Below are 26,596 nucleotides of genomic sequence, written 5' to 3'. Positions count from 1 at the left end.
TTACACAATGTTCAGACCAAGGTCGCAGCTCACAGCTAGAGATGTGAACAACAGACAGTTCTCATGTGAAGAAATGGCGAGCAAGCAGTTTTCAAATAATAACATGTGACTGCAGTATCCTGTGCAAAAGCAGAAAAAGCGGCAAGATGGGTTTCTAACATCTAACGCGGTTATGCTAACTTAGCAATGTGTGTATGTAAATAGCAGCCTTCAATACACCTGCGTTGTTCCCTATTTTGGTGGAGGTTGTTTGGTCGGTTCCTAGCGTTCTCATGGGTCTTCCTTTCATGTTCACACTATGCTCTGTTCGAAGTCCATCTGCACGAAACTCGTGGCCAAGGGTTTCACGTTTGTAGGACTTTGAGTGAGAAGCTTCTCTCAACTGTTTAGACCGCTTCCGTTACTCTTAACGGATTTTAAGTGTCAGCATGCCTTCTACCCTAACCAGGGGAACTTTTGTTTCTTTCCAGAGCGTTTTCTCTCTGGTGTATCTTTGTTGTTGAGGTTATCTAGAGTGAATCTAACCCCTATTGTACCTTTTATTGGGGATGTTGTTTTCTCCCAAGGGTCAGTGTCTACACCCACCTTTGTTTAACAGGGTGTCTACCCTGTGGTGTACCCGCTTATGGGGAGGTTGTGAGGGTGACCACCCTTCTCTGTTGCATTGTTTTTTTTTCATCTAAGCCATGCTTTATTTTCCCTAAGGGAGGGGGATGGGGCGTGTAGTAATGTTATTTGCAATTTTAATATATTCACTTATTTTTGCATCTTAATGCATTCTGTTCATGCCAGTGGAATTTCTGATACCTCATGTAATACACCTTTGGATATGTGCATCTCATTGTTGTACTTTCTTGTTAATGATATATTTGAGGTCTCTTACTTGTCTTTATCTTTATTTCTGCTGTTGTTCCGTAAGGAAGGAGGAGGTGTAGTAAATTACTTGTCTACTATTCTCCACTGTACTGCTCTGTCAGAATGTTCCATGACATCATAGAATGCCTGAGTGCCTCTCTGTGTTAGAGTGTCAGTTAGTCAACTCAGGCTGAGCTGTTAGGAGCCTGCTCCTGGTGGGGCTGTCTTTCTACCATCTATCTTCTCCTACTATCCTTATCTCCTATACTGGAACCTAGATATTAATAAAGAATTATCCTACATGTACAGATGGACTCTGTATCTTCCTTTACAACAGGCTCCAACTTCCTATTCCTGTCTAGCTGACTGCTACCAGTGCTTTGTGCATCTCCTGATCACTTTTCATTTGGATTTTTAGGTGGAAGGATCTGTCATTGGATTTATGGACTTTGCTTTTTGTGATTTCGCAAGTAATTTCAAAAATACTTGTGTAAGGGTGTTTTTTGTTTTATAGAGGGCATGCACCAGTATTTATTTGTACTTTTAGTCGCTTTTTATACTTTATTTTGGTGGGTGACCTAGAGTTTCAGTATGAGCCAAGGTTTTTTTTTTATTGAATTTTTTGACTTTTGCACGGGAAAAAGTTTGCATAGCTTAATACATTTTCTCCATGTTTTTTAAGTTTTCAATATGTATTTATTTTACTTTGTGGCCTAGTCTTTTAATGGCCATCCATCTAGAAGGCCCAGTACTGGTCATGGGTATATGAAAGAACTGTTTCTGCTGAATATGTTGTTGCAAAACATCATTTAGGGCAGGGATGGCATTGGATTAAATTAAAAATGTGTTTTATGGTATTTTACATTTTCTTTCGGCAAACAGTGTATAGGTGGGGTAATATATATTAGATGTGTTGTTGTAAAATATTTATAGCTCAATTATGTTTCATTTTTGGCATTGCTGAATTGGTGTTTTTTCTCCAGTGTTACCAAGCCTCCTTTGTGTGACCAGTGTGTGTGTGAGAGTTTGCCATAGGCCACAATTTGTCTTTGCTCTCCATGCCATGTGGCTGGGGGCCCTTTTGTGCAGTCAGTGTCCGTAGGCCTGCATGTGTTCTTTGTTGTCCATGCCTTCTTACTTACTGTTTGACCATGTGATCGGTGACCATTTTATGTGGCCAGCCAGTGTGCTTTTGCCGTAAGCCTGCATGTTTTCTTTGTTGGGGCCATGCCAACTTGCATGCTGTTGTTGTTTGACCATGTGGCTGGTGGGCATTTTGTATAGCCAGCCTGTGTGCTTTTGACATAGGCCTGCATGAGTTCTTTGTTGGGGCCATGCCTCCTTGCTTGTTGTTGTTGGTTGACCATGAGACTGGTAGCCATTTTGTACAACCTGCTATTGTGTAAATACTTTTATTCCAGATTTCAAGCCATTTTCCAGGGAGATTGATAGAAGAGGGCTATGCCTTTTTGTTTTTGTTGATATTTGTTTACTTTTTCCTGATATCATTTTAATATTATGTCTGCCATAGTGCCCACTAGCATTCATTTTTTGAGTAATATTCCATTTCCCCCTGGAACCCTTGCCTGCCATAGGTGCACTGCTGCACACCAACATTAATTTTTTAAGGTTTATTCAATTTCCCTCTGGACTCCCTTGCTTGCCATAGGCTCACACAAGCTTTTATTTTTTAAGGGGCAGATTGGGGATGGGTGGGTTAGGAGAATTGGAGTGTGGTATAATGGAGTGGAATGGATTGAGTGGTTTGGATTGAAGTGGGGTGGATAGAATTGTTGTGGGGTGAATTCGATTGAGTGGGTCAAATTGGTGAGGGGTGAGGCGAGATGGATTGAAGGGAGGTACATTGGGTGTACTGTACAAATATGTGTTAAAGCATAATTTCAGTAATTATGCCTAAGAAAGAAACAATGTCGATTTGCAATAAAATAATCCTCAGGTCTTGAAAACACAGCACACAAGCAAAAACAAAAGAAAAACATGAGTGCAAAGTGAGAAAAGAAGACTTGGCAAAATATAAGCAAGTTAACTATAGAAAACTAATCTTTGCCAGGGCCGACTTTAGGGCGGTGCGACCGGTGCCACCGCACCGGGTGCTGGCTTCCTGGGGGCGCTGTGTTTGAAAGTTTATTATGCTTTTGAAGCACCTGCTGCAGCGTTTCTGCATTTCTTTCCTGGGCAATTACCAGGCCTCACATAAATGTCAACATAACTCGTGTGATTAATTATCTTCCCGGAGAGAGATCAGCATTTTGTATAGTTGAGGTTTTGACTTCGGTGAAGCTAGTGCAGAGGGTTAATATGCCTGCAGCAAAGAACGTGTACCAAGTAGATTACAGAGTGCCTATGATGTAAAACAGATCAGCAGGTTACTGCTTTCAAAAGTGACATCCTTTTGTTACTTGCAATTTATAACTTTAAGTCCTAATATAGAATAGCGAGCTATTAACTTTCATCCTAGAACTGTATACACACTGCAAAGTATACATTATTAGAACATTGATTAATGTTGCAAAAAGGGTTAATTTGGCTAGAAATCGATTCTTATTATTAAAGAAAACTCCCAACTATGCTGTTTCTTTTTCGACTCTGAGTTTGTGCTTCTCCACACCAAGCACTCTTAAACTATACTAACTACCAGTATGGATGACATGTGACTCCTACACTTTTAGTCCTTTGGCTTATGTAACATTTCCTATTCACTGATTTACACAAGTATGATTGATTGTCTCTGTGTAATGTGTGTGTGATGCAAAGTGCTCGGACACCCTACACTGGTATGAGTGGCGCTATATAACTAATTCAATGTTTCTGAGAGAGTGTGGTTATGGAGACTTGGTCACTGTTAAAGGGTGCTAGTGAGAGAATCCGTGGTGGAGGTGGCCATTGGGTGGGGTGTCAACTGACATTGTCGCACAGGACGCCACCAGCACTAAAGCCGGCCCTGATCTTTGCAATCTTGTTTGTCCTGCTGGGCACGTTTTTGGAAGTCACAGACTTTTGTTTGCAGGGCACTCCAAGTTAAATAGAACAAGATAGTACCTTAATCACATTGGGAGCGGTGGACAGGCACTGATTAAGATAAATCAATCACGCTTGGTCCCTGATCCACAGAAAGGACTGGAAACAATGTTAGGCCTGCTTTGACAAATTACGAGGCTGTAAAGAAGAGTGCAACGCAAGCCAATAAATTGTAAGCAGCGGGTGGACTCCAAGCCCTTTTTGTTAACAATCGCATCACGCAAATGAGATGCATGCGCTAGAACATGCTCTTGCAGGCTTGTCCCTAAAAAGGGCTTCAGAAGAGGGCATCATCAATGCAGGCCTGAAGTCTGCCCAACTCCTTGGGTAGGCTTTCCACCTCATGGTGAAGTAGCGCTACCACATGGCATTAGAAGTGTACTTTGTATGAAGGGGGCAGCAGTGGTGGTTCAGGCAGACCCGCAGTGGTAGGGATGTTGTGGCCAGGATGTAGGTGCAGGAACTTGGCTGGAAAACTGGGCCCCTGGGCAGTCGCAGATGCCTCCTCTTCCTCCTCCTCCAGAGGCACACACTAATGTTATTAGGATGGCATCCATCCATTGCTGCTGTAGCCGGCCTGCCAAGATGGTGTGGTGGTGAACCAGCATGAGAACATATATCAAGAATGAAAGAAAGAAAAAAGACAAATTGGAAGCAATGTGCAAATACTTGTTTAAAAAATATATAGTGGCACAGTAGCAATACATTGCTTGTCCTGTAGGGCCATTGGAATTTTTGATGTTTTTAGTAGGAGTTACAGGGCCATTTTTCACCAACACATGCCTCACATAAAAGCACTGACTGGCTGCAAGAAATTAAGCCAGAATGCCACTAGATTAAAAAAGCTTCTTTTAAAAGATTTCCCTCCCAAAAAGACTAACTGGACACTTTGTGTGTAACAATAAAAATAAATTACCTCTCATTAATGAGCAAGGCATTATGCACCATGCAGTACAAGTATTCTTGTTGTGCTAAATTAATGGAGGCAGGCTAGTGCATTGGGTACTTTGCTCCTCTGCGGTCAGCAACTGGGGCAGTTGAATTGGAAAGTTATCTTACTTTAATTCAAAAGGCCCTGCTCTTCTCCCATTGCCTTTCAATTCAAACATGACTCTAAAGAGGTAGATGAACAATAATAATATTACATCACACACATCACATTTAAAACATGGATATTCTGTCTGCCATATGTAGATGCTGGGAAAAACGGTGCACTGCAGTACAGGAATGGGAAAGGGATATAGATTTTACTCTGCACGTTCTTCACAGAGTATTCCATTTGAAAAAACTCGAAATAAGGCACTTAGTCCCACTTTACTCCCTGGCTTTGCCCTCCACCACATTTTATTTTCAACACATACATTTGCTTGGCAGTGAGGAAAGGAAACTTAATTTACTTTACTGTAGGGTAAGTAAGAGAGTTGAGGCCAGGTAGGTACCGGTTTTGCTATAGAATAGCGGAATGTCACTCATCATCATGTGCTAAGCTTTGGCAAAGTCAGTCACTGTAGTTGATGAATGTCGAAAGGGAAGAATTTGAACAGGCATCCGTTATGGAAGCCATGAGAAATGTGAACCTGAATCACTTTACCTGAAAAATGTGGTGCATGTCAAGATGGATTTTTCATTATTTTTTTGTTGTTGTGCTGGGACAGAAGTGAAGTATTAGGAGGTGACTTGAGTGGGCACTGGGAAACACACCTTGTTTTTGGTTTGCAATGCATTGAAACTTTGCGAATGCTGCATTAAATGAAATATACGCACTCTGCACAGCCAATACTGCATTGCCGGATTGAACCATGCTGCAATTAGGTAATGGGTGACATAATGCCATGGGCAGGGAGGTGATGAATGATGATGAGTGGGATACATATATGTCTTGGTTAACAAATACAGTGACTATACTAATTTGTCAATAAGCAAGCAATGTGACTTACTACCAACCATCCTTGCCACTGCTGGGACTCCCCCTCCAACCACCTCATCTGCCTCATCTTGTGTACTGGTGCTCGCTGGATTCGGCACAGGTGGCCCGTGTAGCTAGAAAAAACATTACATATCTTAGATGCCAAATACACCTCCCTTTATTATTGTTATAACAAAATACAACTGCAATTCCTCACTGCAGTTTGGTTAGCAGTACCTTCTATCGATAATTTCACTTTGGGCATTTTGTTGGTTGACAATATTCGAAAGTCAAGGTAGTCAAGCCAACCAAAACTTTTCGGAATGGAGGGGCAGGGCTATGATGACACAGAGTCAGTTAAATGAAATGAAGGGGTGGAATAAATTGATAAATGGAGAGATATATGGTCTAGGTTAGCAAATGCAATGGGACTTTATAGTACTTTCCAGCCATGCTGCACTGTCATGGAAACCTCTGGTAAACTGTATAAATGAATGATAACACAACACATCATTGGGGGTTCCACCATGACCAAAGCCACTCTCTCATTTTACTGTTTGAGCATGAGCAACAAAAAGAAAGCCTTCACAACAAACATGGTTTAGAAAAATAGCTTACTTGGGCCTGCAATCTTAACAGTTGAGTAACTAAAATGTATTATTTTAGTCTTACAGTACCAGTCCACAAGATATATAAGCGGAGAGGAAAAGTTTACTAACAAAGCAGAAGGAAGCTACAGACTAGCACAGATGGAAGGAAGTCAGCTACAGCAACATTAAATATAGAAAAAAGGGATAATGCAGGGATAATGCAGGGATGACAAGAATTTAACAAACATTAAATAGAAGAGGAGTTTAGAAAAAGGGAGACAGTATAAAAAGATAAACAAAGCAAATGTATTCTGATAGTGGGGAGAAGCAAAGTGGAAATAATATTAATCACAGGATTTACTGGGGCTAACAGAACCATCAGTCGCAGCCGAGGCGCTGGTGGTGGCAGCCCCTTCACCCTGACCCACCTTCAAGGGTTCATTTTTGCCTTTGGGTGAGGATGTAAGAACTAAAGAATATAAAACATTAGATTAGTGGTACAGTTAATCTCCCCAAAAATGTGTTGACAGGCAAAGGCAAATGCAGTAGCATTCTACTCAAAATCATCATCTCTTTTCTCACAGGATGCATGCAAAGAATACACCTCCCACCCTTAACCTTCGAACTCAAATCCATAATCTGTGGTGTCACACAGGGCTCCTCGCACAGCCCCACCCTCTTCAACATTAAAATGACCCCGCTGGCTACCATTGTATGCAGTCACGTACTCAACATGATCTCATGTGCCGATGACACCCTACTCATCCTCTCTCTCACCGAAGACACCCCGACCACCAGAGCTAACTTCTGGAACGCCATGACTGATGTAGCAGACAGGATGAAGACAAACTGCCTAATTCTGAACACAGTCAAGATGGAAGTGCTCATCTTTGGCCATACCCCCTCCCCCTGGCATGACACCTGGTGGCCTGCAGCCCTTGGACCGCCACCAACCCCTACTACCCACTCAAGGAACTTGGGCATCATACTGGACAGTGAGCTCTTCATGAAGCACCAGGTGAGCGCATTAACCTCCTCAAGCTTCCACATCCCTGGAATGCTCTGTAAGATCTTAAAATGGATCCCACCCAGCACCGGGAAAACAGTGACACAGCCCCTCATCACCAGCCAACTGGACTACTGAGAAAATTCGATTTTCGATTGTGATCGAATCGACCCGCCATTTTGTGCTCCGCCGCCATTTTGTGTTGCCCTCACTCAGGCAGCACGGCGAACAAAGTCTTTTCTGCTTTTCCTGCAGCATCGTGTCAAAATAAGCCTTCTGCCTCTATTTACAAAGCTGGTGTTAGAACTGGCCGAGTACACTAATCCCCGTCTGGTTTTCCTAATCCCTGTCTCAACTATCTGTTGGTTCACACTATTCTCTTCTGACTTTATCTTATCGTCTGGCCTTTGCTGTCCTCTGCTAGTATTCTCTCGTTTCACAACTGTCCTCCAAAACACACAAACGTATCTCGCCACCTGCGAGTCGGTTACATACCTGTTAATGAATTAGTTTGTGGGGAGGGGTAACAAACACAGTTGGAGGAGAGGCTTCTTCGAGTTACTTGATACTTTATTTTCAAACCTTTCCTATTGGTTCTGTTCTGTTTTCCAACCTTTCTTATTGGCTCTTTTTATATGTTTTAGGTGTGTTCTTGGTTAATGTATATTTCACATATGTACTATATAGGGTTGTGCGCCACAGAGTGAAGTGGCAGTCTCCTGAGAACATACCGTGTGTACTTCTAGGACAACAGTACTAGCTGCAGCTAATAAAATCTGATCTTTTACGCCGACAGAGTGTCCCCGTGTCTGTTAGCTGAAGCAGGAGAACCCAAGAGATTAAGGCGTACCTTGCGCTGCCAGACCCAAAAGGTTCTGGTTCTTCAACTGGCGCCCAACTTCGGGCGGCTTCAGAGGTAGTGGTTCTGCCTGAAGGTCGTGAGGAACCCCGCAAGAAAATTCTGGAGGAATCGCGAGCCACGTTAAGCGACCCCTGTATGTCGAAGTGGTCCAAAGGTCTTTTGCAGCGCGGTTACTCCTTCCTGACGGCTACTGACGACTGCTGCCCTGACTGCCGCCCTGCCTTGGCCCTCTTTTGATGATGTATGGTAAAGCGAGACGTTGGCGTAAGAAGACATACTTAGTTAAGTATTTGGCGGGTCGCTCCCACAATTTTGGTCCTTTGTTTCTTTGTTCCTTTGTTTCTTTGGTCCTTAGATTCGACTATTGCAATAGCCGAAGCCGAGGGGTAAGTGCATTTGTGCTGCGTAAACTGAGTTTACCACCTTGATGTTTGTGAACAGTCCGGTGAAATCACGAGATGCCTGGTCTGACTAAGTTTGGAAAACTTTGTTGCTTTGGTTGTAATAGGGATTCCCGGCTTGAGGACTTTTGTCCGATTCCTTCGGTTGGAACTCCCACTTATGAGCTCTATTCTAAACATGGTGTTGGCCCCATTGCCTTTAACAAGGCATGGATCCGATACACGAAGAATGATGGTGTTTTAAAATGGCCAGAAAATGGTAGTTTTGAGCCTGACATACTAGATAATTTGGAAGCAGTTTTATTCAAAAGAAAAGCCCGACCGGCAATGTTTGACTCTTTCCGCCTTTGGCCTAAGGAAGCCAAACAGAGAAAAATGAAGCAAGAAAAAGGGGATAAGAAAGCACAGGGTATGACCATTATACAGGCTGCTCAGCAATTCAAAGATGATGAAATTAATAATGCGAAGGAAATTTCAGAGAGACAGCATCGTATGGCGATAGATAAATGCTATCCGATGTTGCCAGCTTCCCCCTCTGATAAAAGAAGGGATTTAGAGGAGGATTCCTTGATGTCTCACCTATTGAGATTGCCTCCGCCCTGCACAAGGTGCCAATGCACCCCAGTTGTTACAGCCTGTTCAGCCGCCAGTTGCGCCTCCGCTTGCTCCGGCTCTTCCACGTTTGCCCCCTCAAGCATTGCCGCCTCTGCCAGCTTTGCCTTCAACTCCTTTACCTTCATCTTCTTTGCCCTCTGTTCCTCCGGTAATTACTGATTTCTCTTCCGTTAGTTCGCCTAATACCTTGTCCCCTATTCTTATGTCCAATTCTCCGTCTATGCGTAAACGAATCACAGATACGGTCTCCGGTCTTTTATCACCTTTCTTTGAGGCGTTAAATGTGTCTCCGGCATTTTTTCGAAGACAGTCTCGTAGTCAGTTCCCAGCTTACGATGAATGAGAGGTGTTGGACTCTCTTGCTCGTAAATGGATTGAAAAGGGTCCTCGGTATAGTGTACCTGACATTATGCCTACCTTCTCATAGTGGAATGCGCCTACGCAGAGATAGGTTTTCAATGCTATGTGTGATACTCTTATTAAAGGATGGGAGGATATGGACTTGGATTCGGTTCCTCAGGGTCTGTTAGACATTCAGGCTAATTTTGATAAGGGACTCATTGTGGGTTCTAACGTTGAGGACGCTGTAAAGACACTTGTTTCCTTTAGAACCTTATTTACCTCACAGACTTTTCTAGATTCCGATCCTTCAATTAGGTTGACACTGAAAAATTATCCAATGAGAGAGGTTCCTCCGGTATGGAGAAAAGAGGTTCCAGCAGCAGGTAACGTTCCACTTATTCCTGCTCACTTCCAGCAAATATGGGTACATGTCCCCTGGAAAAGATCTGAAGTTTTAGCCCTTAAACAGTCTCTACCGGATCCTCGTAACAACCCTGCAGGTTATTATAAAGAATTGTCACAAACTGTTGAAGCCTGCATCATGAATTTAGCAGATATTGACATGTTGATGGGGAATGTAGTTCCACAAGCATTATGGGCTAGGATTCGTAAAGAAAATCATGCCCAAGAATTAGGTGGAGACTAGTATGCTATAATTGTCGCAGATAGAAACCAAGTGGGTGGTGCGAAGCCTGATGCTTTGATTTCAGAACTCCCTGGTAGGATTATTACATTAAAAAAACGATGATGCCTGCCTTGAGAGTTACCTGGGATAAACTAGCCGCGTGTAAACAGAAGAAAGATGAGAGTGTCTCCGATTTCTTCATTCGTTTCGAGGAGACATTCATTGATCACAGTGGTCAGGACATGACTACAGAGGGTGGACAGCGATTATTTGTGGATAAGTTCGTATTTAATCTACTTCCCGAGCTGTCACATAAGTTGAAAGACTCCGAGAGTTCATGGGCTGTTTTCTCTTCAGCCCACATATTGGCTACTGCTCAATATTATGAAAATAGAGATAAGGAAGAAAGAGATAAGCAAGAGAAAAAGACTAAAGAATTAAAAACGTTATACTCAGCCCCAGTTTCAACAGCCTCCGCAGTTTCAGAGGGTGTATCAAAAGCCTGAGCCATATATTCCGTGACCTTTATTAGGTCCTAATCAATGTGCCTATTGTAGAGAGGAAGGTCACTTCAAGAATAGTTGTCCGGTTTTATTGCAGCGAAATGGGACACTATCTGCACCACAAGGTCGTGCTGGCCTCCAGTCAGCAAACAGAGGTAGAGGTCAAGGTATGTTGACCCAAGAACAGCGTTCCCTTCCTCCTTCTAATTCCGTGAATTACTTTGATCAGCAAAACGCTCGGTCTACACAGTATTACAATGAGGATTATTACATTGAAGACGGGAATGAAAGTCTTCATGCTAACTAGGACAGCCATGGACAAAGTAAGGGAGTTGTGTCGATTCCAGTAGATCAGAATGGACCTTATGTTAATGTCACTACAATGGATGTTTCAGAGCCATTTCTTTTAGATACTGGTGCGATGAGAAGTTCTATAAATCATTCTAAACTCCCTGGGGCACCTTTGTCTGGCTTAACGAATGTATCTGTAGGATTTTCTGGCGCCCCTGTTCGTAATCCAGTTTCTTGCCCTTTGCCCATTTCAATTGGCCATTTCATTGGCTCCGCTTCTTTTGACGAATGGTTTCGGTGAGAATCTGTTGGGTTTGGACTTATTGAAAATAATGCATGCTACGATATATTGTTCTCCTTCTGGTATACATCTTACTTTAGGACAGAAATTGACTTCTCCAATGTATTTGTCCAAAGATCAGTTTCCACCTGAATTGCTTTCTCCTCCGGCAACGCTTTGGGCCACGGGTCCGAACCATGTGGGCTGTCTTGAGATTCCACCATATGTCGTTACTCTCAAGCCCAATGCTGAATTACCATGTGTTCCTCAATATAGAATTTCCACTGAAGGTGAAAAAGCGCTTTTGGAAATCATTCATGATTTGGGTGTGGTTGAAGAAACGAGAGGAAACATATGCAATAGTCCTATTCTTCCTGTTCTTAAATGCACTGATCCTTCTCAGCCTCCTGTATATCGTTTCGTAATTGATCTTCGGGAGGTAAACAAAATTGTTGTACCACAATTTCCTGTTGTCCCAGATATCACTGCTCTGTTGACAATGATACCTTCCACAGCGACTTGGTTTTCTGTTATCGATCTAAAGAATGCCTTCTTTAGTATTCCCATTGCAGAAGAGAGTAGGGATATTTTTGGCTTCTCTCTTGGAGGCCGAAGCTTCCGGTTCAAGCGTGCACCTCAGGGCTATTATGAAAGTCCCTCTATTTACAGCCAAGCTTTAAAATGTCATCTCGATACTTTTCATTTGCCGTCTGGTGCTGCTCTTATTCAGTACATGGACGACTTGTTAATCGCTGCTGATTCAGAAGATATTTGCAAAAACGTGACTGTTGCATTGTTACGCCATTTGTTTAATCTGAATCATAAGGTTTCATCTTCCAAACTACAATATGTTCGGCGAGAGGTTACCTATTTGGGTCATCTCCTATCAAAGGAGGGACGACGATTAACCCCAGAACGAATTCAGGCGATTGCGCAAATGTCTGTGCCATCCACACAAAGGGAGGTACGTGCCTTTCTGGGTATTACTTCTTATTGTAGGCAGTGGATTCCGAACTTTTGTTTGTAAGCTAAACCTCTGTTGGCACTCACTTTGAAAGATACACCTCAGCCCCTTCCATGGACTGATGAATGTCAGAAGAGTTTCACTGACTTACGTGTTGCGCTATGTTCTGCTCCTGTATTGGGTACTCCCGATTACAGTGAGCCGTTCACGCTCTATGTCCATGAGAGAGAGGGTTGTTCGTTGTCAGTTTTAACGCAGCGTTTTGGAGACAAACAACGACAATGTGCATATTTTTCAGCTACGTTAGATCCAGTAGCCAAAGCATTGCCTAGTTGTCTTAAAGCGACAGCAGCAGCAGCAATTTCTATTCAACAGTCTGCTGGAGTAGTGTTAGTTAACACACTTATTGTTATGGTGCCGCATGCAGTGGATACCTTACTAAACCGAACGAAAACACAGCATCTTATGAGTGCTCGTTTGTCTGGATATGAGCTGACACTTTTGGCTAGTCACGTGCACATCAAACGATGTAACACTTTAAATCCAGCTACTTTGTTGACTCTTCCAGTAGATAAAGACGTTCAAAAACAACATGATTGTTTCCTCCGTACTGAGGAAGAGACAAAAGGAAGAATTGACTTGAAAGATACGCCGCTAGAAAATCCGGATGGAATTCTATGGGTGGATGGTTCTTGTTTTACGCTCCCTAATGGAGATACAGTTTCAGCCTATGCTGTTACTACTTTACATACAGTTGTGGAAACAGCACGTATCAGACACAATTCAGCTCAAGCAGCAGAACTGATAGCTTTAACGAGAGCATGTGTGTTGTCAAAAGGGAAAAGAGTGAATGTTTATACTGACAGCCAGTATGCATTTGGTGTAGCGTTCAATTTTGGGCGTCTTTGGAAAGAGAGGGGATTCCTTACTTCACATGACACTAAAATACAACATGGTCAGTTGGTGACTGATCTTCTTGAGTCACTTTCTTTACCTGCTCAAATAGCAATTGTGAAGTGTAGTGCACACAAGAAGATTACAGATGATGTTGGTCGAGGAAATGCAGTTGCAGATGAAGTAGCTTAAAAGACAGCGAGAGATGCTATAAGTGAATGTATGTTGCGGGTCCTGCAAATTGGGTTAGAGAGAGAGGAATGTATGAGGATACAGTAGAAAGTATAAGGTCGATTCAAGAAGAGGCTACAGAGAAAGAATTGAGCAAGTGGAAAGAAAGTACAGGAATGTTAGATGAGATGGGATGTTGGGTGGAATTATCTGATCACCAACGTTGGCTGTTACCAGACGCCTATGTACTACCTGTAGTTACTATGGCGCAAGGTCCAGCCCACTTAAGTGCGAAAGGTATATGCAAGCTTCTGGCTCCAGTGTGGCAAAATGAAGGAATCCCAAAGTGTGCAGACAATGTAGTGAAACATTGTATTGTTTGTTTGATGTACAATCCGGGAAAGGGAACCCCAACTCCAGCGGGTCACTTTGCTCCGCCGACATATCCATTTGAGGTGTTGCAGATCGATTACATTCATATGGAACGATGCAACAACCTCAAATATGTTCTGGTGGTAGTATGCGCCTTTTCTAGGTGGATAGAAGCATACCCTCTAAAAGACAATACAGCCTTATCCACAGCCAATGTTCTACTAAAAGAATTTTTCCCCAGGTTTGGTTTGCCGCGCATTGTCTGGAGTGACAATGGGAGCGAATTTGTGGGCCAAGTCATGCAAAAAGTTTGTGCGGGTCTTGGTATCAAGCAAAAGTTCCATGCGGCAAACCATCCACAGTCAGCGGGTTTAGTGGAATGCTACAATGGAACTTTAACCCCTTCGGCGCTCATGACGGAGCGGTTCCGTCATGAGCGTCGGTTGAGCTATGCTCATGACGGAACCGTTCCGTCATGACCACGCCCGCGCAAGAAACGGTCAGCGCTGAGCGGGAATCGGCGCCGCATCGAAGGGGTTAAAACTTAAACTAGCGAAAGTGCAGTTTAGTACAGGACTTAATTGGCCCGATGCCATTGTTAATCTTTATTTCGGCACCAAGGGCCATAAAAGCAACATAAATTATCACAATTTACAGTTTAAAATATACACATTAAATCACAAATTATGAAATATTACATAAGATTCGGGCACCACAGAACTCAGTATAAAACTACAAGAAATTCCTGCGCTTTAGCCACATTGCATTTAAAAACCGGGAAACTGCAAAAACTATTGGGGGTTGGGTATCATATTTCAGGACTCTCATTGCATGCTCGCACTCTCTAAAGCCAAGATTGGTACAGATGGGCTTAACCCAACGTTTTCTTTGGAGGTAGTAGGTAGGGCAAAAGAAAAAAATGTGTTTTTCGTCCTCCAGACTATGGCCACAGGCCGGGCATGCTGTACTATTGCTTGGATCCCACCTAGAGGTGAACGATCTGAGTGGCAAGCAACCCAGTCTCAATTGGTAATAAAGCTTCCTAGCTGCAGGGGGACTGACCAGATCTAAGAATTCCTCCTTCCTATAATTATCTTTAATTTGTAGGAACTCAGTCGTCAGCCTCCCGGGCTCAGAATGTTCGTATAAACACATAAGATGGTAGTTTTTAGCCTGTGCAGTCAGTTTTTCTTTAGGTAAGGCCGGACACGAGACCTCCGGAGAGGTCCATAGTTCTGGTAGGCCAATCTTAATACATGCGTCCTTGACAAAGCTTAACCAAGGGATGTTCTTATGCCTTAGTTGAGACCATACCCCCTTAAATTCCTCCCGATAAGAAACTAGCTCTGCGTTAGCCCAAAGTCTCTTCCAATATATCAATGGGCGCAGCGTAACCACTTGCTCCATGGGTATTAGGCCAAAATCCAGCCTGATAGGGATCAGCGGGGAGCTGGGAGGTAAACCCAACAAGCTCGCCATAAAAGTATTTTCGGTCCTAGTCAGGCTGTGGATTTTTGAGTGACCCCACAATTCAGCCCCATAGATAGACGCTGCTCTCACTTGGGTCCTATAGATTTCAATCGCTGGTCCCACTGGTTTGGAGACCGAGCCTCTAAATGCTTGTGAAATTCCCCCAGTGGTTTTGGCAAGTTTCAACACGGAGTTGGCAATTTGTCCCCCCCATCCAAAATTTTCTTGTAGGGTAATCCCCAAATAACTGAACGTTGTCACCCGCTCAAGGTGAACACCGTTCACAACTGGGTTAGGCCGTGTGTACTTAGGGGGATTGAGAATCATAAATTTAGTTTTAGCTAAATTGATCTCAAGACCTCTTTCAGCGCAGAAATCCACAAAGCCGTCCAGGATGCGCTGGATGCCAGTTGACGTACGAGACAACAACAAAGTTTCGTCAGCGAACATCAACGCTGGCACCAAGCCCGTGGCAAGTCTTGGCGCATCTATATCCCTAATGCCTTCCAGATGTTTAATGAGCCCATTGATGTATAGACAGAATAGCGTGGGTGCCAACACGCATCCTTGTCGGACTCCTCGATTTACAGGGAAGCGGGAGGACAGGTCACCATGTTTTCCGCATCTGACCTGGGCGAAATTATTCCTGTGGAGTCTGCTCACAATGTCCAGAAGATATGGAGGGACATTAAGATCCCAGAGCACCTTCCACAGATTTTCCCGTGGTACCAGGTCAAATGCCGACCTCAGATCAACAAAGATAAGATAGAGGCTGCCACCCTCTAGCTTTGCGGTCTTCCAATGAATGATCTGTAGTCGAAAGATCTGGTCAACAGTGGAGATTCCCTCTCTAAAACCCGCTTGCAAAAGGCTTAGAATATTGTTGTCTGATTCCCAGGAATGTAATCTGTCCAAAATTATTCGGCCAAACCGCTTTTGTGTGGTGTCAATTAAGCTGATGGGCCTATAATTTGCAGGTTGTAAAGGACAGCCTTTCTTAAATATTGGAACTATTTCTGCTCCAAGCCAAGACTCTGGGGGTTCAGCACCCAACAAAATAGAGTTAAATAAAGCGCAAAGATACGGGACCCAAATCTTTGGTTCCGAGCGGTAGAGGTCTCCAGGGATTTTGTCCAATCCCGGCGCTTTGTTGGATATCAGCAAACCTATAGCCATTTCCACCTCCTTTGGCGTTATCTCCATGATGGCTTCAGCTTGACAAGCAAGTCTGGAAAAAGGAGTGGATATGGATAATACATTGTCATTTGGACTGGAATAAAGACCCCCATAGTGCTTTACCATTGGCTCTTCTATCCACCAGAACTGCTGTACACTCTTGTTTGGGACTTAGCCCTTATGAGGTGGTTTTTGGGCGCCCAGCTAATATATGGGTAGCCCCTCGCCCTAAGAAATACTCAGACTTGCCATATACAATGTTGATTGATTACTTGCATGAACTTACAACTAAATTGCGTGTTCTCCATCAGCAGGTTCAGAGTGCTTTGCTGGAGGCTTCCACTGACCCAGGTCATTCCATCCGACCAGGTGACTGGGTTTGCATAAAGAATTTCCAAAGGACGAAAAATTTGGAGCCCCGGTGGAAGGAACCTCGGTTGGTTCTCCTAACAACGAGAACAGCGGTAAAAGTCGAAGGAAAGAAAAATTGGATTCACGGCGTGCATTGTAAGAAAGTTCCTTTGCCTCTACCCTTCGATCAATGGATGCGTTAGGGCATTAGTGACTCTGAGAGTGAGAAGGTTCCACGATTTGTACCTTTTAGTGATGCACGCCTGAATGGAACATTGTCTGAGAAAGAGGACGACGACATTCTTCAGGAAGCAATGACACCACATCGTCGCTTGAATACGACAAATCCGCGAACATTATTCCGAGACCAAACTGCACCTGATAAAGAACACTATAACCTAAGACCTAGACTAAAGAACACTTAAGATTTTCTCTCTCCTATGTAGTATTCTATCCCGGCTGCAGGGTCACGGTAGGAGTCTTGGTTGTGACCTGAGTAGTGGCAATAGGCCTGCAGGACTTGCAGTGTCATAGGACGGCAGATAATCATAATCAAGTGATTGAGGAAGATTGCCGTGAGCATCCATTTAGAAAGATGGAAACTACATTAGGAAAAAGAGAGAGAAAAGATAAAAAAGAATCCTGTAGATTAATGTACAGTCGTTTTAGTATAGCCTTATGTATTATTATATTATTGTGTATCCTTTTGGCGTGTATAAGTTGGATTATTTATGCTCTGCAGCAAAACTTTGTCTCTCCTTTTACCTCTTCGTCTTCTTCTACTGACTCTTCTACTGACTCTCCACATCTATTTCATTCCCTTCCTCAACATAAACTCATTAGAAGAACCGAATATTACAACAATTCATTTGTCCAGTTATTATATTAACACCAATTAGTGATCAATACAACTGACTGTTGGGTGTGTGGACTTATGCCACATACCACAGAAACAGGAATGCCGTATTTAGTTCTTCCGTTCTCTTATGAGGGTTCTGCTTGGACTTATTTTGTTATCTTCTCCAATGCCTATCAAAGCAAATTCAGACGATCCGTTAGTTCACATATTGGTGGTCCGGATTTCAGTCATAGTTTATTGATAAAAGGAATGCTAGCTATGGCTAAAATCATGGAAAATAGTAAAATTTCCGTTGATGAAAGAAAAGCGTACACTAACTGGAACGTCACCCATTATGTCACTAGCCTTAGTGATAAGGTTAAACAAGGAAAATCTCCACCGATTTGGACTATTCCTCATCAGAGAAATTTCTGTCTGCAAATAAATGGTCCATCTACTGACACCGTACAAAGAAACAACTGTTCCCACACATACGTCTACTCCTCTCAGAACTCGCCGCCTCTAGTACCATCTCAAGGCACGTATTTTATCTGCCACGATAGGGCTTACACGTGGTTGCCAACTGGTTTTTCTGGTACCTGTTATATAGCTTTCCTTCTTCCCCCTACATACACCGCTTCTGCAAATCATCATCGAAACAGATATGGCAGAGGGATTATCGATTCTAAAGACACAGCAGGACAAGAGGGAGGAGATTTCCTCAAAGGATTTCTTCCTTTTTGGGGTCCAATGGCCAACAGCAGAAATATAAGGCAACTGGTTCGTGTCGTAGAAACCACTATAGACATCACTGTAGGAGCCTTAAGTAATATCACGGCAGAACTACAGGCGGATCGTCTTATGACTTTACAAAACTGAGCTGCCTTAGACTTTGTTCTTGCGGATCGTGGTGGAGTATGCAAATTGATCGGGTCAAGTTGCTGTATTTTCATACCAGATGACGCTCCGACAGTATACCAAGCTATATCTAAGTTACATATAATCTCTGAGTCGATTCATCAGGACGAACGAGATTGGTCATTATTGGAGTGGTTTTGGAGACTACTGTCCAAATGGGGTTGGAAGGTATTGACATTCCTTGGAGTAGTTTTGACCATCATTTTCTCTTGTTGCCTTTGTATGCACTGTGGTCCCGCCGTCTGCGACCTTTGTGCTACTATGTGCATCCCTAAACCCAAACCACAAAGAACAGAGAATATTAGAATGATGCTACAGCAACAGCTCGATGACCTCATGGCCATCGACATTGACTCAGATTAACGTGAGTCTATGTATCTTGCCTGAGTTCTGGCAAAAGGAGGGTCTGAGAAAATTCGATTTTCGATCGTGATCGAATTGACCCGCCATTTTGTGCTCCGCCGCCAATTTGTGTTGCCCTCACTCAGGCAGCACGGCGAACAAAGTCTTTTCTGCTTTTCCTGCAGCATCGTGTCAAAATAAGCCTTCTGCCTCTATTTACAAAGCTGGTGTTAGAACTGGCCGAGTACACTAATCCCGTCTGGTTTTCCTAATCCCTGTCTCAACTATCTGTTGGTTCACACTATTCTCTTCTGACTTTATCTGATCGTCTGGCCTTCGCTGTCCTCTGCTAGTATTCTCTCGTTTCACAACTGTCCTCCAAAACACACAAACGTATCTCGCCACCTGCGAGTCGGTTACAAACCTGTTAATGAATTAGTTCGTGGGGAGGGGTCACAAACACAGTTGGAGGAGAGGCTTCTTTGAGTTACTTGATACTTTATTTTCAAACCTTTCCTATTGGTTCTGTTCTGTTTTCCAACCTTTCTTATTGGCTCTTTTTATATGTTTTAGGTGTGTTCTTGGTTAATGTATATTTCACATATGTACTATATAAGGTTGTGCGCCACGGAGTGAAGTGGCAGTCTCCTGAGAACATACTGTGTGTACTTCTAGGACAACTGTACTAGCTGCAGCTAATATAATCTGATCCTTTACGCCGACAGAGTGTCCCCGTGACTCTGTTAGCTGAAGCAGGAGAACCCAGGAGATTAAGGCGTACCCTGCGCCGCCAGACCCAAAAGGTTCTGGTTCTTCACTACGGAAACGCTCTTTCCACTGGAATCACAACCCATCTACTGAAACAACTCCAGAACATCCAAAACTCAGCAGCCAAAATCATATTGAATCTCCCAAAACGATCAAGCATAACCCCTCATCTCAAAGACCTCAAATGGCTAACAACCAAGAAGTGATGCCACTTTAAACTACTCACCCATGCATTCAAGGCCCTCCACAACATAGGACCAGCTGACATCAACCACGGACTGGCCTTCTACCAGCCCACCAGACATATACGTACAGCCCACCTAGCCCTCACACACTTACTATGCATCCGTTGGGCAAAGGAGGGGGGCTATCCTTCTCTTACTTTGCTGCCAAATCCTGAAACAAACTGCCTCACCACCTCCAGATCTCCACCACCCACACCTACTTCAGGAGAGCACTCAAGACCTGGCTGTTTGACTAATAGACAAACTGGCCAATATTCAGCGCCTGGATACCTCTGGGGTGAAAAGCCATGCTCTACATAGTTGGATTAATTGGTCATACTTTCTAAATCAGACTGCCTATTGAACTAGTATTGAGTTGGCCTATTCCTTATTCCCTAAACCCTATTCCTAATTTTCTAAACTACATTTGGAACTACCAATGCATTGCATCAAATGCTCTTTGCTTCTCAACCCCTGTGATGGGTCAGCATAGTATCCCTTTTCAATGCATGAATTCATACTACACATAACTGGGAAATTGGCACTGATTGAGCTACAAAAGAAAGGCTCAGAGAATGCTAACTCACTGATATTACTACTACCATTATCTTAGTGACAGGACAGAGGAGTCTGCATGACTTCTTAAATAATCAGCCCAAGCGAGCGCCAACAAGTTCGATTGGGTAGCACCGAGTACCTGGATAGCTCTAACTGGATCACATAATATTCATAATGTGAACTTATCTTACCTCTGAGTGTGAGCAGTATGGTATTTGAAAAAAAAATATTACCATAGTAGAACAAAAAAAAAAATACTTACTCACTGAGCCCTGCAAGATCTACTCCAACCAAGTTGAAAAGGTCCTGTTCCCGATTGAGAATGTCAGCTCAGCAATGCGTCAGCTGCTGCATGGTATGCTGGTGCCCAAAAAGACAAAACCGTAAAATACACAAACACTAAGACACAAAAAAAGAGTAAATAAAGGGTAGTTGAGTGGGAAAGGGGAAGGAGTAATAAGATATTATAGGGATACAAACAAATCAGGCCTGAATAAGCAGAGCAAAAGGATAGCTGAGAATTCTTTCACCCCCTGGTGGACATCCACAGAGTCTCGCTGAGTTTTTTGGGAATACGTGAAATTCCCTGGAGCAAAACTCCATGAGTTCCACCCAGGACTAACCTTTATAACCCAATAGAGGTATGCCTGGATCAAGACTGATTGACCAATTGGCATGGGAAGAAGGAACAGTGGCCAGAGCTCATCAGGATGCCAAAAAAGTATTTATCATGTTGGTAGCCAGTGCGTCTTCAGTGCGTGTTTTCAGTTTAGCTGAGGTAGTTTTCACAGTAAGAGGGGCCAGTTTCTCTCCTCACAAGATGTAAAATTTGACAATGATTACAATGAACAAACTATTCATACCAAAAAAATTACAATGCTCCTGAAGACAGAACTATGGATGAAGGCAGTTAGTCTTATATCACAGGTGATCCTTTGGATGACCCCCGTGAGTTTGAGGGCGAACGTTACTTTACTAACTAATAAATAACACAACAACTAAACAGTTTTGACTCTTTTTAAAAAAAAATGATGTATATATTTGGTATGCAGTTTTGGTCAGCTGTTGTAAATAAACGTAAATGGTCCAGTCTGAATGGCACAGATAGGCAATGAAGGAGGACACAGACGTTTATTGCTGGTACTGACCTAATGGTGACAGGTGAGAAAGACTAACTCAACCTTCGATTAAACCATAGTATTTGATATGAGAAATTGTGTCATTCTACGGCGCAAGCCTCCATTTCACAAAAAGAACAACAAGATGCCATACATCCCTAATCTTTGTTTTATTCTCTTGCTCTCAATGAATATTTAAAGGCTGCACTCTATTGTGAGTTACTCCCCTGGGAAAGAGAAGCACATAGGCAAGGACACCACACTTAGCAAAGCCAACTTTCATAAATGAATACCAATGATGATGATTCATGTGATAGCTGGGAAGGTTTGGTAAACTAAACTTGATACTAATTGTTTGGGTGATAATTCTGGATGAAAGCTTGCCTTCCATGTTTCACTGGGATAGCTAATTTACTGTATTGTTCTTTTGTTATCTTAAGTTTATCATCTCCAGTTTCTTTTAAATCACTCAGTATACCTAGACATCAACAAGTTGATCTTGTTTTGGATTCCATTTTAGCTAACAACAGCCAGAAGAAGGACCAATGCCTATCTACTTCTACAGGTAATAAGAAATGTCAAAGAGGCCTTCTTGTCTGAAAGAGGTGAGTTGATTAGAAAAAGGCAGACCTGGTGCTTAACTGGAAAACTCCAATGGTCTGGATATTTTGCACAAAGGGATAAGCTGACTTTTCATACTGTTTGGTATAAAAAATTGGGTTGCTGGTTTAGGGGGGTGAAACCCTACTCAAGAAGAAGCCACAATCTTTGCCAGGGTGATGTCACAAGCACACCACAAATTAACCTCTGGTTGCTTGCCACAGAGCTGTCAGGCTTAACTTAGAGGCAATGTGTAAAGTATTTATATAGCACTTCAAACAGTAATATAGTGAGAACACAACACAAAAAAAATCCCACACCAATTTAGAAAGATAGAGTGAACTTCAATAAATATATTGACACCAAAACAACAAAAATCCAATTACTAGAATTGGAGGTATGAGTTTTTAAAGATCTAAGAGAAAATAGCACCAAGAAGCCCAAAACTCCACTTGTGATTATTTGGTCGTGTGATACCAGGAGACACTCACAAGTTTAGCCCGACCACAAGGGAGTGAGGATTGGATTCAGGGACCAGGTTAGTCCTGCTGAGTTACCTTCTCAGTCCAGTACCAGGAATTGCGTTTTCAGTGGAAAGAGCCATGGTGAGAAGGGAGAGCACCAGGGCATCTATCGAAGTTGTCGAGAAGTCATTGCTGTAGCATGAAGAACCTGTTGACGTCATGGACGGTCAGAGCTAGAGCTTTGCATTGGTGATTGATGCTGTAGTGCGAATAGTTGGTTCACTGCTCCTTTGCGCTGGCAGTTGGCATCAATGGCAAGGTCTTGGCATGAACAGGCCAGTCGCAAAAAGACCAAAAACTTCAGATAAGCTCAAATGAGTCACACCAAGTGTCCAGTACCTGAAGGGCACCATTTAGGGGTCAGGAACTCACTCAAGCAGAGGCCAGCAGGGCTCACACACGTCCAGTTGCAGGTCCAGTAGCTGGTCAGCCAGTGCAGTGAGCCTCTGGAGCTATTTATGTTCCTGCAGCATGTATATATGTATATATGTATATATATATATATATATATATATATATATATATAAGCAGCAAAATTGAGTATCGTACACTCTCAGGATAAGAAGCAGGACAACAGTCTGGTTAATACAAGTTTAAACTTGGATTAACCAGACTGTTGTCCTGCTTCTTGTCGTGAGAGCGTACTATACTCAATTTTGCTGCTTTTGGAATACATTTGCGGGTACGCTTCGCCGGCGTATACGCCACCCTCCCTGGGTCCCAGTACAGAAGGAGTTACGGTGTGTTTGTGGATATATACATGGCAAAATAGCCACAGTGCTCACGTTTTGTTCTCTCAATTATTATTGTCAGGTAAAAAGTGTACATCATTATAAGGAAACCAATATACATATTTAAAAAAACGTTTTCATTTTTGCAACGAAGTGATAATTACTTGGGAACATTCATCAATCTGATTTTTGAGACGGAAACACGATCATCATACAATCATTGTGTTACAACTTCTGTCACAGAGACAAAGATCAATGATCACAGTGTTTTTTGACCTTCATTGTGTAATAATCTCTGAAAGAAGATAAAGATTAACGATCACGGAGTATTCGACCATCACTTCTTTTGAATAACATCAAATAACCTCTCTCATTTACGGCCTTCATTCCAAAGTAACACCGGCAACGTGGTAAAATTATCATAATACTAATACACTCAAGAACTCACCCTTATGTCTAGAATGTATCTGGTACTCATACAGGGATACTGACATACAGACTACAAAGGTCACATTAACGGATCTACGTGCAATAATGTTTGGAGTAAAGATAAAAATCAACGATCACGGAGGATTCGACTATCACTCATTTTGGATAACAACAAACAACTTTTTCCATGCATGGCCCCTATTTTGAGTCGACCTTGGCAACGCGACAAACCAACCATAACATTTAAATTGAAAGAGTTCAAAATATTTTTGAATAAGGTCGCATACAAGTGAATGCCTTGTAAAATATGCAATAGGACAATCAAATAACGGAATTAATACACTTAAGAATTCACCCATATATCTGGAGGCTATCTGATCTTTATACAGGGCAATTGGAATAAAAAATACGAAGCTTACACCAACCAACCAACGATTCAAAAATATCTTTTTTGATGTCAGGAATATATTTGATATCCACATAGTGGGAATAAATTGACAAACGGATAGGAAACGTGTAACAGGTCACTAATTTAAATTAACAAGAACAACAAGACCTGATGATAGCTTAAATATTATAACATAAATCTTTGCCCCACTATCAATGAGAAGATAAAGATATTTATTCAGCTAATGTGTCAATAAAACGTTTGCTTTGAATAAAAACTCAACTTTGAATCATCTTAAACTAAAATTCTTTCTGCCTTCTCTCTAAAAAATAAAATCAAAAATAATGGCCGACCGTTGGACCAAACGAGAACAACTTCTAAAGGACATGTTTGACGATGAAGGGGAGTTAACAGTGGGGCATAGCCAGCAGAATGGCAAACTAACAGGATTAAAGAACTCACTAAAACAATTGCTTAAGGAATTAGAACAAGCAAGGATAGTAGAGATCAACAAATGGTGGGAGAGTGTCACCCTTAAAAAATATATTGACTGCAAAAGAGTTCCTAGAGGCCTAGGAATTTTCGTTTTACCAACTCTAAGTGACTTGGACTCAGACCTGCTTTTAAAATGGCAATCAGATACTAACAAATGTTCTATGAAACTAATTAACACTCTAATAATACACGCGGAAAGGAGACTATCACAAACCATGGAAGTAATTAAAGAATTGGAAAAAACATTGGAAGATTTTAAGAAGACACCAGAAGGTACAAAAGCATTTGAGGACATGGAAAAGAAACTGAACAAACACGAGGAAGAGATGCAGAACAAGAAAATATATGCTAATCTCTTCATGGGCATGTTGGAGGCAGAACAAATCTGGTCGGAAAGAAACAAAGATATGTTGGAGCACATTGTTCTTTGGGTACGCTATATAGACGACCTGTTCCTGATATGGGAGGGAAACACAGAGGATTTGAACATCTTCCTCAAGGTTCTCAATAATAATTCCTTTCAATTGCAATTCACTCACAACATCAGCAAGACAATGATTGATTATCTTGATATCCACATCTATATCAAAAATCAGAAGATCTGTACGACACTCTTTCGTAAATCGACTTCATGTAATAGCATTTTATCGGCTAACAGTGCACATCCCAAGTGTTTAAAATGGAGTGTTCCATATGGAGAATTTTTAAGAGCACGGAGAAACTGCTCAGAAGAAGAGGAATTTCTTTCACAACTGGATGAGATGTATCAGAGATTTTTAATCAGAGGATACCCAGCAATAGTGTTGGACAATGCCAAATTAAGAACCTTACAAAAGAAGAGAGAGGCCACACTATTGCCTAAAAGAACTAATATGGAAAAGATTGAGAATCCGGATAACAACAAAATAAGATACATTACTCAATTTAACTCATCCAGCAAAACCATCAGAAACACACTCCAAGATCATTGGAAAATCCTGAGAAGAGATGATGACTTAAAAGAAATGACATCAGACCATCTCAATATTACATACAAAAAAGCTCCATCTCTGAATGATATCCTTGTACTTAGCTATAATCAAAGGAGTGAACGAGGTGGAAGCAAAACACAATGGCTAAAAGCTTAGGAATTTTCAAATGTTCGAAATGTAAAGCCTGCCGCCATGGTTTGAACATACAAAAAATTGACATCATGACTGGTGAACACAAGGTTATCAAAGAGAGGATTACTTGTGAAACCACGCATGGGGTCTATGTTTTAAAATGTGAATGCGGGAAGGAATATTTAGGTAGCACCGTAAACAAACTAAAACTGTGAATTTTACAACATCTAAGGGCTACAAAGAACAAAGACTTCTCCTATGCCATCTCAAAACATATCTGGAATGTACATGGTGGCAATTTTGACAACCTAAAATACTATGCAGTCGAACATATCCCTCAAAACATCAGAGGGGGAGATCGTGATCGTCTTTTGAGACAAGCTGAATCAAGATGGATTATCCTCAAAGGAACAGAGTTACCATGGGGTTTAAATGCAGATGCTGTCAGGCCGTGAGGTAACGAGCCACGCCTACTCCCGACAACACGTCGGAACTACAATTCCCGGCGGCCTTTGCCGAAGGGGAGGAGCCACGAGAATATAGTCGCGTACGACGCTCCTGGCGTCGTACGTGATACTGACCAGATTTGCCAAGCGGACGCTTGGCACGGTGATTTCCGCGTTACGAGGCGAGTGCTATCGCCCAACCCGGGTTCTATCCGGACCCACCTTCTGACTACGCGACACGGCTGAGCGTGAGTTAGAGTCCAGGAACCTTGAGCCGAAGATACGGATCAGCTGCGGACCGTCCACGAAGGCGGGAGGACTCGTAGCGGTGTATCAGACCCCCCCGGTGTCTCCCTGAGATCACAGGGCCTTGGGCAGGACTGTTCCCGGTCAAACTCCGT

The 26,596-nt window shown here is 42.5% G+C and overlaps 1 long non-coding RNA gene across 3 annotated transcripts in view; it reads right to left on the bottom strand.

Moving 5' to 3' along the window:
• Positions 1-1,415: 1,415 nt before the first annotated feature.
• LOC146785319 (uncharacterized) overlaps positions 1,416-26,596 on the bottom strand; it is a 58,144-nt gene continuing 32,963 nt past the window's right edge. For 2 of the 3 annotated variants that reach the window (XR_014970624.1, XR_014970623.1), the window contains exons 2-4: positions 20,624-20,721; positions 5,832-5,934; positions 1,416-4,471 (exon numbers count right to left, since the gene is read on the bottom strand). This is a non-coding gene — a long non-coding RNA (uncharacterized LOC146785319). The remainder of the gene's footprint in view (positions 4,472-5,831; positions 5,935-20,623; positions 20,722-26,596) is intronic. The other variant, XR_014970622.1, reaches the window with a different exon arrangement.

Source organism: Triturus cristatus, chromosome 11, assembly GCF_964204655.1.
Source record: "Triturus cristatus chromosome 11, aTriCri1.1, whole genome shotgun sequence".
NCBI classification, from domain to species: domain Eukaryota; kingdom Metazoa; phylum Chordata; class Amphibia; order Caudata; family Salamandridae; genus Triturus; species Triturus cristatus.
Note: the sequence above shows the minus strand (reverse complement) of the source record. Positions and strands in the feature narration are given on the sequence as shown.